At 42.3% G+C, this 15127-nt stretch overlaps 1 pseudogene; it reads right to left on the reverse strand.

The window, feature by feature from the left end:
- Positions 1 to 13252: 13252 nt before the first annotated feature.
- Gm8253 lies at positions 13253 to 13775 on the reverse strand (annotated as a pseudogene).
- Positions 13776 to 15127: the final 1352 nt, after the last annotated feature.

The following is a 15127-nucleotide window of genomic DNA, read 5'->3' on the forward strand; positions in this document are numbered from 1 at the left end:
GACTGGGGAACATTTAAAAATCAAACCGTAGGGGCTGGAGAGATGGCTCAGCAGTTAAGAGCACTGACTGCTCTTCCAGAGGTCCTGAATTCAAATCCCAGCAACCACATGGTGGCTCACAACCATCTGTAATGAGATCTGACACCCTCTTCTGGTGTGTCTGAAGACAGCTACAGTGTACTTAGATATAATAATAAATAAATCAAAACAAAAAAACAAAAAATACAAAAACAAAAAAAAACACACAAAAAATCAAACCGTAACAAAATTGGGATGCCCTCATGACCAACTGATCTCTACCACTATTATGCGCATCATCTTCTAGCCCATGAGTTGACTCAGAAACCCAGTTCTAGGTTCTCTGTGGCATCCCACAGGCTTTCTGACTTTGAGTGCTTGCTGAGTGTCCTCCGTGGAGCATGCGACCTTGCCATGAGAAGAGTGGGAATGTAAGGCTCTTACTATCATCATGCACAGCTGCTGAAGTAAGGAGAACTTACTTTGTGTGTGTGTGTGTGTGTGTGGTGTTCTTTCATGGCCGTGTGAGTCAGAAGGTCAGAAGCAGGAGAGATGGACAGAGAGGCTCGGTGCAGATGAAGCCAGAGGCATGGAAGAGTTTTCTAAATATAAGAACTACTTTGTGTCAGTACCCTGCCTGACAGGAATAAGCTCTCCATGACATATATTCAGAGCTGTGCGATGTACATCTTCTGCAGGCTCCTGAGCAGCTGAGGAGTCCAAAAATCCACCCCAGACGTGCCTTTCAGGGCTGAGCTGAGCAGTTCCTCTCCTAGGGCTTATCCTCTTTCAAGTAGCAGAACGACTGAGGTCTACCCTCCTGAAAGGACACAGCACACACAGATGATGCACGGTGGCACTAGACACAAGGCACGAAGTGACCATTTTCTCAGGCACAAACATTTTGTCTTTTGTTTTCTTTTCTAGATTTTGCACACATAGAGATACAAAGACATATACATACACACACACATATTCAGTAATATATACACATATATACACACATAAATATAGACACACATATATACATACACAAAAATACACACATAAATACAAACCTACACAGACACACACATATACATATATAAATACAGACACATATACATACATAAATACACACACATATTCAGAATATCCACACTTACACATGCATGCATATATACAGACACACAATACACAGACATTACATATATACACACATGCACAAATTAGTACACACACATATAGACATACACACACATACAGACATAAATACACACACACACACTCAGGAGCACAAGTATCCTCCTTTTCTCTTAATGTTCACTTCTACTAAGTTCTTTCATTTCACCTTAACCAAAGAAACTCTGTAGTAGAGAAACATACCATAGACATCACACACACACACACACACACACACACACACACAACCTTGATTTGTATTCAGAAAGGATATTGGGGAAAAGAGAGTTTCTTCCCTTAGCACGGTCCTTTACTTACTTTATGATAGAGGCGGTCAGTTCCCTGAACAGGTCTATTCTGCTGACAAGGGAATCTTTGCAATACCTGCTTTGTCTTCCAGCCCCTGTCAAAGGGAGGTTCTCTAAGTCCCACATGGTAACAAGTTTGTTGAAATCCCTGGCTTCCATTCCTATCCCAACAATGCCCAGTGCAGTTGTGAATAGAAGGAGTTGTCTCTCATCTGAGACCTGGTGTGCTGCAGTATGGTCCAGAGCTCATTTTCGATTCCAAGTTGCAGAACCTGGAGAGAGGGCATTTGAGGAAGTGCTGACAGCCTTTGACTCTGACAACATTATCAAAGACAGACATAAATATAGCTCCTGGACCCTGCCTTCTAATTCTGCGTTCTCTCTTAGCATTGTCTAATCAGAAACAAACAGAAACAAACCAAAATGAAGATTTACTCTCTTATTTCTCCCTGTTTTTTATATAGTGGGGGTGGGGGGGGGAGAAAACATTAAAAAGAATGAAGATACAGAAAAGAAAAAAGCACAACTCCCCCTCCCCAGTCTAATTCTGATCACGATTCTATGCATTTTATTGAAGCTTGCCTTCATATTTTAAGAGGTAGGTAGGTAAGCAGGGGAGCTGAGATACATGCTGTGAATGAATAAATTCAAACAAAGGCAGCGATCTGCAAGTCAGGAGGTGTCCATTCTAGACCAGTTTTACACATTAGGTAATGATCCTAGGAAAACGTCCCCCCACCCAATCCCCCTTTCCTCTGTGTAAATGAACAGAATAAAGAGTCATAAGGCATGCCACTCAGACTGTACCTCTAACCTGTGAAGACAAACAAAGCAGTGTTGGTCTTTTACACATTTTTCACACATTTTGTGTGTTTTATTTTATTCCTCAGTCTATCCTTCTCACAACTTGACAATCCATAGTTAGACTTCCCTCCTTGCCATAGCCACCCTACTCTTAAAGAAGTAGCCTGAAACCAAAGCAAGGCGAATCTACAAGTGCATTAATCCCCCCTTGCTTGGCACGCCCTTGCTAATGGCCTCTTAATTCAGTGTGGGGAGGATGAGGGAGATATGCTGCTGATATTCACTCTGCAGGTCAGTCCTGGAGGTTGCAAACAGGGTCTCAGGGCCTCAGGACCCAACAGGGTACCAGCAGGTGTGTCAGAAGACAGACAACTCTCTCTCCAAAATGTGACAGGAAGCTAAAGGAAGAACCCTGGGAGAATTTACAAAAGGCTGCAAAACAGTTGTAAATTCTTGGCCCTAAAATGAAGAGCAAGGGTTACTTAGTGTTCTGAAGCCCAAATACAGGATGGATATTTTTTTGAAGCTGTAGCACAAAGAATTCCTTCCCAGGGCTGGAGAGATGGCTCAGCAGTTAAGAGCACTGACTTCCAGAGGTCCTGAGTTCAAATCCCAGCAACCACATGGTGGCTCACAACCATCTATAATGAGATCTGACCCCCTCTTCTGGTGTGTCTGAAGACAGCTACAGTGTACTTACATATAATAAATAAATAAATTTTTGTTTGTTTGTTTGTTTTTGGTTTTTGGTTTTTCGAGATAGAGTTTCTCTGTATAGCCCTGGCTGTCCTGGACCTCACTCTGTAGACCAGGCTGGCCTCTAACTCAGAAATCCGCCTGCCTCTGCCTCCCGAGTGCTGGGATTAAAGGCGTGCACCACCACGCCCGGCATACATAAATATTTCTTAAAAAATAAAAGAATTCCTTCCCAAACTAGATAAGGTAAAAGGCCTGCCCCAGCAAATCTGGCCTTCAGTTTATGTATTTGAGAAGAGCAACACACACACATATACCCCCCCACACACACATACACAGAGACAGAGACACACACACACACACACACACACACACAGAGCACAAGCTTAGCTATTAATTTGATAGTAGACTGATTCACGAAGAAAGAAAAACCATTGTACAACAAATAACACCTGGATGTGTCAGTCATCAAAAACAGATGCAAACTTAAGGATCCAGCCTGAATAAAAAGCATAGATATTAAAGAAAAGAGAAAGTCCTAAACACTAGTACATCAAGGTTGTCATCTTGCAGATGGACATGTGAGGAGAACAGATTTGCCTATGGGGACACACAGAGTCCACTGTGGGTTTTTTTTTTTTTTGCTTTTGCTTTTGCTTTCCCTGCTATACAAATCACTAAAAGACTGCTGTGTGACTATTTGGGGGCAGGAGAAACACAAATGCCTATTCATTCCAGCTAGGGCACCCACAGTTGACCTGATAAATCAGTGGGGTTATTGAGCATGGATGAGGGGTTGCCTACAAAGTCATGGGTGTCTCAAAGGCAGCTGCATCACCCAAAAGCCCTCCTTGATGTGGGTGACTACTTGTGAAAGCTACATCTATGGAGTTTTCTGGTCAGTTTGCAGGTTGTCTCTTTCCAGCATGTGTTTCCTGCCTTTGTAATGTAAGTGGGAAAATCCTATGAATCATGTTGTTTTCAGAGCTTCTTGAAATCTCAGCAACTACCCTTCTCCATTTAGGAAGGAATGTCTTAATCTGAAAGCAATACCTATGCAACAGACGTCAATAATCTAAGGGTCTGTAGGCAAGCTACCAAACAGTCAATGTAGGCTTCAAATTTATAAGTAAGCTGTTAGTCCCAAGCATGGGAGAACAAAGACCACCAGCCCAAATCATCATGGCCAAATTAATTAAAGCAAGGTGTGTGTGTGTGTGTTTGTGTGTGTGTGTCTGTCTGTCTGTCTGTCTGTGTCTGTGTGTGTGTGTATATGTATGTGGTGTGTGCGCATATGAGCTGTCTCCCCCTAAGTTGGGTTTCAGGAGGTCAGCATTGAACGTGAGAAAGACAGGTTTTGATAGCTCAGGAATACGGGGTTTCCAGATGGGGGAAGTGGGGTTGGCAGGCAAAATAGACAGGGTTACAGGAGCAGAACATAAGCATAACAGGTTAGTCATAAGGACCTGACACAAAGACATTGGTTGCCAGGTAGTCATAACAAGACAGATGTAGCAATGGGTCATCATAATAAGGTAGCTAGAACAACCTTTTGAAACAAAGGTAGGTTTGCAAGATGGTTATTAACTTTTTGAAACAAACACATGGTTGTCATTCCTGGAGCAGGCAAAAATGGTACATGTACCAATGTTACAGAACCATTTGTCATTAAAGTCATAGGTGAGGTGTAGCCTACCTAATCCTTGATAAACAGGCCTTTAAGCCAAAGAGAGAGGCAGGATGGATATTCAAAACAAATAGCGAAAACCATGCAGCCAAAACCAGCCTGGAACTTGCTCTGTAGACTAGGCTGGCTTGGAACTCACCTCTGGATCCTCTTGTGTGCTAGGATGAAAGAATATGGCATTTTCAATGGCATTCTTTTTTTTTTTTTAACACCTCTTTACCACAACAAACGCTTATTGAGACTGTATCGTATGCAGTTTCCTTGCTTGACACTGAGGACACAAAAGATTCTTGTCCTACTGGATCCTACATGCCAGGTCAATCATTTAATCACAAACTGGCGTTATTTACTAAATTTAATCTCTGTCTGTAACAGCTTCTTCTAGAAAGCCAGATCGATAACACACCTACATGAAGAGATTTCGTTTTTTTAAAAAATTGGCTCATCGGCTGTGAGGACTGACAAGTCCAACCTGCTATACCAGGCAAGTCTGGAACTGGTGGGGCAGAAGCAGGCTGGGAACACATCACACTGCATGCTGTGTGATTCCCTGCTGCAAATCTCGGGTGTTGTCTTCAGAACCTCTCAGCTGGCTGAATATGATCCATCTACACTGTATAGGTCCTGCTCCCCACACTGAAAGCTGCACTCCTATATGGACTGAGTAACTAAACGGGATATCATGAAAATTTTGACAATAAAGTGTTTCTGAGCACAGAGCAACCAAAAGTAAGTTAAAATCAAACTCCTACTAAATTCCCAGTATTTGTAACAGCATTCTCCCAGGTTACTTCATGTAACTTCACTTCTCCCTTGGTTCTGAGCATGTAAGACTCTGGCGAGCCTTAGCTTACTGGGGACCCCTTGAGTGAACCACGTAGGGATCGATACAAGAAGCAAGAGGAATTTATTGTTCCAGTGCACTGGGGTCATCCCAGACCCGAAGGAGAGACAGCAACCCCATGCTGCTCATTTAGTGAGCTATTTATACAGTTTTCAGGGCAGCAGCCATTAGGCACAATGTGATTGGCAGAACAGTGTGACTTTTTAAACTGATTGGTCTTTAGGTGGCAAGAACTTCCCTTGTCTGAAGGTGGGCAATGGTCAGTCCTGTGGAATGTGTCCTCACCTGCAGGTTGGTCCCCGCCCCCCACTGTGGTCTGAGGAATGCTAATTAGCCTCTCCCTTAGGGGGGGAGGGGCAAGTGTTCCATGACTTTCCCAAAGTTCCTGAGCTAACCTTTTCAAGCACACAAAAGTGCTTTGCAATGAGCAGGCTTTCACACCTAGCAACACGGACAAACTGCTTGAAACACCCTGACTCAGATTTAAAACCATTGCCAGGATGTAATTTGTAATGAATATGTGATAGTTGCAATCGAATTTTATTTGGCTTTATTGAAAAACCAAATCATGAAACTTGCAGGAAAATGGATGGGTCAGGAAACTATTATAGTCCAGGCAATAACCCAGACTCTGTTGGAAAGACAAAAAACCACATCTTCTCTTTCCTATGCAGATCCCACAGTGTTTATTTGGATGTAATGGGTATGAGTGGACTATACTCTGTGGACCTGGAAAGGGGGCTGCAAGAGAGTATTGGACGGAGAAGAGGCTTTGAGCAAGGGATGGGAACACAGACAGAGCTTGCTCTAAGTGCCAGGACTCAGATAGGCAACCATCGCATGGTAAAAGCTCTGCTGTTTTAACTGCATACTCAGTTTTCTGCTCTTACAGAAACACAATGGTTTTGTTACAGAAAATAAAGACTTTTTAATATTTTTCCACCATCATGCCTCAGCATGTAAATGTCAAATTCATATATCTTTGGATGGGATTGGACTGACTTGAGTGTTTAATTTTAAAAATTGCTGTTTGATCCGCTAACTTTGGGTTTCATGAAAACTCGTGAAATGAATTTTGCCTTGGGATTAAGGCAGAATCTCCCACAATTTCCGAAATGTCCCTAACACATTTCTGCCATGTTTTTTATTTTGTTTTTTTTATGAGAAGCAATGTTCTCAGCATTGATGATTATAAAATCAAAATATCAATTAACTCTGAAAAACAACCTGCAGGATCAAATATTCAGCCGAGATTTACTTCTTTATGTAGAAATCAACAAGCACAACCGTCTCATTAGTATGCAAATTTGTTTTCATGTTTCATAAACGGTAAAATTACATGGATACTCAAGATTTGCCTTAGAACAAATTTCTTGGTGATTTATTATCAATACAGGTTTGACTTATGTACCTATTTTGTATACCTGAGCTCATGTGGAAATGCCTTGCATAAAAGAGGATCATAGCAGAAATGTTTGGGAGAGCATTCATGTAGGGCGACTGCCTTGAACTCAAATCATTGTAGATGTTAACTATGTTTACAAAATATTCATCCAACAAACACTTAGATTAATGTTTGACCAAATACCTAGGCTGATGTTTGACCAAATGCCTAGGCTGAGCTTCACCATGCTGGTTCTTGAAACTTAGCATCACATTGCAAGTGCTGACATGAATCATGCATACTCTCTCTGTCCCCTAAAGGAGAGGCAGAGCTACGCCATTTACTGAAACACGTGACTATACAGTCATAATAGAGAGAGCACCTGCTCTCTGAAGATTTGGAAGAAGGAACAATACTTTCAGGTTAACAAAAATGCAGAAAAGGCTGAAAACACACATAAAGAACTCCACCAACCTTGTCCTTTGAAGGATGGGTAAAATTAGAGAGAGAGGAACAGGAGAGCGGCCCGTGTTCCCGAGGGGAGGGAGTGGTTTAAGCCAAAGTGTGGAGTCAGGAAAATGTGTGGTGAATGGCACAGTTTTTCTGGGAACACAGAGTGAGTGTTCATCAGAGTCATCTCAGTAGCCAGGGATTACTCCACACTTATTCAAGTAGTCATTCCTAAAGCGGCAGCGCATTTGCTAATGAAACAGAGAGCAAGGGGATTTTTCTCAAGTCACACAGTTTGAGCCTGCTCTTCACACAGCTTCCCTGGGGTTTCCCCAGCCCTGAGGACAGAGCAACCTGGTTTCTTCTGTTTCACAGAGGCTGTTTTATAAAATTATTATTGTTCTTGGACTTTTTATTTTATTTTATGTACTCTTTTGGACTTCTTTATTTTTGTATTGTGTTTTTTATTTCTATGTGCATGTCTGTGCGCCACGTTTCAGAAGGAGGCACTGGGTCCCCTGGAACTAGAGTTACTAATGCTTGTGAATCACTATGTGGGTGCTGGGAACCAAACCCAGGTCCTCTGCAACAGAATTGCACTTAACCACTGAGCCATCTCTCCAGCTCCCACTCTAACTTTGAAAAAGTTGTTATCCTTTCATAAAGGGAAGACACCAACGAGGCTTTGAATTTAAGTGAACACATGGCTATTGATTCTTCAAACAAGCTGCTCGGTGTACCACAGAATTAAAACCTTACTGCTTTACCACCCAACTGTGAGCAAGCCCTGTGTTTGAGTATACACACAGACATGTGCACTGACTGAACTGCTGTGCTCAGGAAGAGTGTGTGAAAGAGAAAATCACACGTAGGTAAAAAACCTATGATTTTGTAATACTCTGTTTGGTATATTCTCTTTTTCAATGATCTTGCTTCAATGCCTAATGTCCAGGCCAATTTTATGGAACAGCTGTTGTTTAGCAAATGGCTAGAAAGCCAACTAGTTCTCTTTACTCTGTGACCAACCCTGACATGTTTGCCTTAAACTCAATCATTCTTTCGCTTATATTGGAACCCATATTTCCTTTTCAACAAGGAATGAGACAGCTATGAGTTTTCATCGTGACCCAATGCTTTTATGACATTCAACACAATAAGCCTGGCTTTGAGCTTAATGTAATTAAAAGAATAAGATAAAAACAAAACTGAGATGCGAGACACTTTCCAGAAAGTTCTTTTTTTTTTTTTCCAGGTTTACAGCCTCATGAATTGAACAGAAGCAAATCACACCCTCTTATCTCTTCCCCATCTGGCTTTCACAGAATCGAAGGGAAGCTGAGGTCACAACCAGGAAGTGACGTCATCAAATGCCAGGCTTCCTATCTACCCATAAAATGCATTACTTTAATTAAATCTATCAAAGAGGCTAATAAAAGGGAGACCGTGGAGAAATGAGGTTATTGATCAGAGGTATTACATAAATGGTTGTCACTAGGGGCGAATGTGAACAGACACGTGGCGCACTCAAGGGCCAGCTGAGTTCAAGTTGCTCAGTGACAAGCTACATATTTGTCTTGTGGTGATGCTCTTAATTCTCTTCCAAAGATGAGTGGGTCTAGAGGCTTCAAGTAAGATTACCTCACATTTACACAAAGCTTTAGATTTATTGTGTGCCATCTCATTTTCATGCTAAGCCCCACTACAATTTTGTAAGACAAATCTGTACGTCCATAGGCTGCTAGGACCACATTTTAGAGATCAGAGTTCATCCACTCTGTTGGACATGTGTCAGTTGCTGCTTTGTCAACTTGACACATGATATAGACATCTGGGAAGAGGGAACCTCAATTGAAAAAAAAACTGCCTACATCATATTGGCTTGTGGATAATCTGTGTTCTTGGTCAGTAATACTTGGTTAGTGATTGATTCGAGACTGTCCTGACCACCAAGGGTGACACCATTCCTAAGCAGGCCAGCCTGGGGTAGGTACAAAAGCAAGATAAGTGAGCCTTGGGGAGCAAGTTAACAATCTGTTTTATTCCATGGTTCTGGCCTCTGCTCCTGCTTGATTTCCTACCTTGACTTCCCTAAGTAATGGTGTCTGACCTGAGATGTGTACTTGAAATAGAACCTTTCCTCCCCAAGTTATATTGGTGTATTAGAGTGTTTAATCAAAGCAACAGGAAGCAAAGTAGAACAAGATCTGAACAGAAAGAGGCACTGGACAAAGCCTGTGAGCAACTCAGAGGACAGAGAGCTAGATGGGGCACTGTAGTGAAGAGAGACAGTTACACAATAAGGCTAATGGCCTGTCTTCATTGGGATTCCATTGCTGTGAAGAGATGCCATGACCAAGGCAATCCTTGTAAAGGACATCGTTTAGTTTGGGCTGGCTTACAGGTTCTAAGGTTCAGTCCGTTATCATTATGGTGAGAAGTGTGGCAGTGTCTAGGCAGGCATGGCGCTGGAGAAGCTAAGAGCTCTACGTCTTAATCAGAAGGCAGCCAGGAGAAGGCCATCTCATAGGCAGCTAGGAGGAAGGTCTAAAGACCACTCCCACAGTGACACACTTCCTCCAACAAGGCCATATATCCTAATAGTGCCACTCCTTGGGCCAAGCATATTCAAACCACCACATGGCCCTTTAAAAAGAATTTCCTATCTGAGAATATATGACAGTCTATCTTAACAAGGGATAATTTACTTTGCTAGATTTTGCCTTATTCTTACATATTATGTGAGGGAACCTACCTGAATCCTCTAAGGAAGGCAGTTGCAAAGCTGAGATTCCGGCACCAAGGTTGGTATCCTCATTCTCATGTCCCCTGAGATTTTGCACACTTTCCACATGATAGTTACAGCATCATTTAAGGACCAAGAGATGCCTACAGATTTTCTGGTCACACTATGTGATACTGTGCTTCCTTAGAAGGTAAAATGCCACACTGGCCCCCTTGGGGCCAGATAGTTTGCAGATGATTTTTGCCCCTCTTACACCTCAAGCACCAACCAGGCTCCTTTCCTTAGTCTTAGTTCCTGCGACCCTGCATCTGGACTGATGACTGTATCTGAGGATGTCCACTTGTTTTTTAGGGGAAATTCTACTCTACCCAAGAAGTAAGGACCAAACCTGGACTTTGACGTATATGTGCTTGAGTGGAAGCCTATGGTCTTCACCACTACACTGTGTACTGCCCTCCTGGTCATCTCCTAGAAAGTGTGGAGACACAGTGGGTGAGCCACGTGGGAGGGGACATGACTGGCTTAGAGGAAAGACCCTGTTTTTGTCTTCTGCTAGTTGTGGTTGTAAGTTTCTTGGCTTCGCTGAGTCTGACTTTTTCTTCTCTACAGAATGGACATTACGTCACCCTCCTGGGTACAAAGTTATTGTAGAAGCCATAGACAAAGATGGAGAAATATAGACATAAGTTAAAAGTATAAGAGATTGTTTATATGCCTTTCTTTATCTCATGTCTTCTTTAGTTTTTGTTTTTAAAAGTTTATTAATTAGCACACACACACACACACGTGTGTGTGTGTGTGTGTGTGTGTGTGTGTGTGTGTGTGTGTGTATCTGTGTGTTTGGCCTCTCTCTGTGTGTCTGCACATGTATATCTGTTTGTAAGTTTGTGTATGCCTGTGTGTGTGTGTCTATGTGTATATATGTGTGTATGTTTGTGTCTTGTGTCTATGTGTATGCCTGATTTATGTGTGTGTGTGTGTGTGTGTTTGTGTGTGTGTATAGAAGCATGCACACATGCATCATAGCACACATAGTGAAGTCTAGGGCAACTTTTTAAATTTGGTCCTCACTTTCCACATATACCTGGGTTCCTGGAAGAAACTCAGGCCATTAGGCTCGCATGGCATCTCACTAGCCTCTCACGCCATTTTTCCTTTTTTAATGTGATTTAGGAATTGATGTGTTGATGGCAATAACTCCATGGACTATAGGAACCATGTATTCCTCTCTCAAATCCTTCGTAGTATTGTGTGTCTGCAGTAATGGGAACCGGGTAACAGCATCTCCATAGGTGACCTCTAAAGACTGTGGTCACTTTCGCACATTGAAAACAGCTCACCACTTAGTTCAGTTATAGGGAAGTTACAGGGCACACCACTTATACTCCTTGTACACCTCTCTGAATTGCTACCCGAGTTATAACAGTATGGGAAATGAAATTAAAAAATAAAAGTAACCTACTGCTAGTCGCCAAGAAGACTTTGGTGAATTCAGCACTTTTTGCACGATGTCAATTCACTCCTCAAGTTGTTTACATAGGTTTTTTTTCCTCCCTCTATCTCTCATAAAGAAAAAAAAAGTAGACTGTTCAGAATTAGTGGTCTGCTTACCATAGAAATATCACTACGGAAATGCAATTGAACAAGCATTGGTTGAGTGTTTTATGGGGTCCGTATTATGCTAAGTACTGAACTGTTGCAAGCTATAGGGTGTAGATGCGGATGTCGTACTAGTGCCTGTGAGACACAGTCCTTGCCCTCAGAGTAATAATAATTCCCACAGGATGATGGTAATTCTATGGATGGATTTTCAGAGATGGAAAATGCTTAAGATAAATGGACCAAAACCAGATGTCTATATAAAAAAATAATAAGTTGTCATTTTTATGTGTTTGGATTAGGGAAGGTGGACCCTTTCTGGGAAGGCTTTGGAAGTGAAGCAAGGAGCTATAATTTGTTTTAGGAGCCGTCAATGTGTCAGTGAACTCAGAATAGTAATGTGGCGAGATGAAGCATTCAAACCTGGAGCCATAGCAGGATCCTTTTAATTTTGAAAACTTTATTATCAGCAACAGCTCAGATTAAAATAAATAGCTGAAACAAAAGTCGTTAGTGGAGAAGCCTATTGGCTCATTTAACTGGGCAGTGTAAGTGGTGACTGGATTACGGGTGCCCAGGTAAGCACACTGCGGTAACAGCTGCGTTTCTGGCTCCATACCCACGGAGCAGTAAGTTGCCTGGCAACAGATCCAGGCTTCCATGGGCTGCAGAAAATGTTGGCCCAAAGGAGGCTTTGGAAGGGCAACATAGGGAGTTGTGACAGGTCCAGCTCATCTGTGCTCATCCCCAGCAAGTCCATGTGGTCAGGAAGCAGAAACCAGGATCAGGTTCTCTGCAAAATCTGAGGTAAAATGAAACTAGATGACAAAACCTTCTTTGACCATGTGACCTGAGTAAGCTACAGCATAAGGATAATGCAGTTCCTCAATGGAAGAGACATTGGGCCGGCTCTAATACACCCATCAGTGGATTCACATGCATACACACACACACACACACACACACACACACACACACTTAAACACAAAACAGCCCTCAGCTTGGTAGAATGTTTACAATCTGAGATACAATGCCCTTCTTTCCTTGTACTTTGTTCCTTTAAATTTGCTTTTATTCATTTATTTTATGGGCAGTCATTTGTTTTATGTGTAAGTCATGACATCTACTGTTTAGTGCCTGCTACAGAAGTCCCTCCATTTGTCAACATGCAAACAAGCCACTTTCTGGAAAATAAGTTAGAAGTCTGTTTGTGAGAGGAATAAGAAGGAGGGAGTTCATCTTCTTGTCTACACCCTCACCTTCATCACATAAGCTTGTGCCAGTCACCAGGCAGTGGTAGTGCACACCTTTAATCCCAGCACTCAGGAGGCAGAGGCAGGCAGATCTTGTGAGTCTACGCAATAAAACCCTGTCTCAACATCAAAAAAACCGAAGTGTTCATGATCTTCAAAGCTTTGAAACCAAAATTCTCTTTTCCTTACAGCTATACTATCCTCTAACACATTTCCAACAATAACCAACTCATTGCATATGCTGGAAACTGTGGAGACAGGCCATCTCTCTCTCTCTCTCTCTCTCTCTCTCTCTCTCTCTCTCTCTCAAGCAGTCTTTAATGAAAGCCGTGCATGAGATGTCTGCTCCTGCATCTTCTCGATCGTTTCTTCCTTGTATTTGTCCTTCTCCTTTCCTACTTGTCAGGACTTGGCTTTCCTCTCCAGGATCTTCTTGCGGTCCTTGTCCAGCTTTAGCCTGGTGATAACGACCTTGCTGGGGTGGATGCCCACGTGGACGGTTGTGCCATTAGCCTTCTGTCGCTGGACACGTTCAATGTAGATGACGTACTTCTTCCTGTACACTTGGACCACCTTGCCAATCTGCTGGCCTTTGTAGTGTCCGCGAACAACATGAACTTCATCATCCTTCCGAATGGGCATAGACCGAACGTTCTACTTCTGTCTCAGTTCTTTGGAAAGAGGGGAAGAAATGATCTTCCTCCGAATGTGAGAGGGTGCGTTGAAATGCCGTTTGCAGTTCTTGCTTCGGTCAGAAGTCAGGAAGGGATTGAACTTCATTTTGGCGGCTGCGATCCACCGATGGCCGCAAAAGGAAAGAGAATTACACGCGACTTCCGGTTCTCCACCCCTCTCTTTTGATAATTCCTGTGTACACTTTGCCCAGTGTCTCCTCACTCAGATTCCAAAGCCCACCAACTAAGACTATGCACATTCCGCTGACAGGCAGGATCACCAACTTCCCTCCAATCCCTTGCCTGAGTCAAAACCTCCTAGTTTAGCACACAGCTGACACTATAGTTCTCTGCTCAAATAATGCTTAGGCAAATCAGTCGCATTCCTTCTGCTCTGGGTGAGTATTAGTGATTGCAAAAGTATAGCAGGTCCTCGTACCTACTTCCCAAAACAGCTCTCTGTCTCCAGATGAATTGTGCTATTGTAAAATTTTAAACATGCCCTACCATATTTACCTAAGTATCTTAAATACCCTTCTTGCTTTTCACACACACACACACACACACACACACACACACACACACACACACACATATACATATACATATATATATATGAATATTAAAAAAGGATGTTTGTTTTGTGTTAGTCTCACAACCAAATAAAACAGCCAATGTACTCTGTTGACAGTGGACCCAGTTAATATGTCTTTATATTGTTTTTAGTTTTGAAAATACATATGGATGCCCTTAAGTTGTAGTATGTTAGAGGGCTGAAAAAGTTTTGCCATCCAGTTTAATACCTTTGCCTTTCAGGACGGAAACCTGAGACCAAAAGACTAGTGTGCTACATTCCTCATGAGATAGGTAAAAACTTCATGAGAATGTAGATGTTAATAACATGTGAAAGTGTTTTAGGCTTCTGAAAATATCCCTTAAAGAACACACACACACACACATTTTAATTAGCACATAACAATTGTGCACACTTCTGGCTGTAGTGTGATGTTTCAGTGTGTGAGCATTGTATAACGATCAGGTTCAGATAATAGGTGTCTCACTTCAAATTCACATTTTGTTCTGACCAGGATGGCTTCTCCTCTAGTCCCTCAACGAAGCCTGTCAGAGTCACTCACTCCCATGAGCAGAAGTAGAAAGCCATTCAGGGATACAGGAAACCATGAGAATTCTTGAATGTTCTTTCAACTATTAGGCTCTGGATATGTGAAGAAAAGCAGAAAGGCTGAACAGATCAGAAGCTGTGAAAGAGAAGAGGAGAGATGTTTGGTGCAGGTTGAGAAGGTGAATGTCCCAGAAAGTGCTGATATTATGAAAGCAACCATGTGGTGGTTTGAATAACAATGACCATCATAGGCTCATATATTTGAATGCTTGGTCTCATATCTCAATGCTCACACACTGAAACATCACACTACAGCCAGAAGTGTGCACAATTGTTATGTGCTAATTAAAATGTGTGTGTGTGTGTGTGTGTGTGCTACTTGG

This window comes from Mus musculus, chromosome 16, assembly GCF_000001635.26.
Source record: "Mus musculus strain C57BL/6J chromosome 16, GRCm38.p6 C57BL/6J".
NCBI lineage: Eukaryota > Metazoa > Chordata > Mammalia > Rodentia > Muridae > Mus > Mus musculus.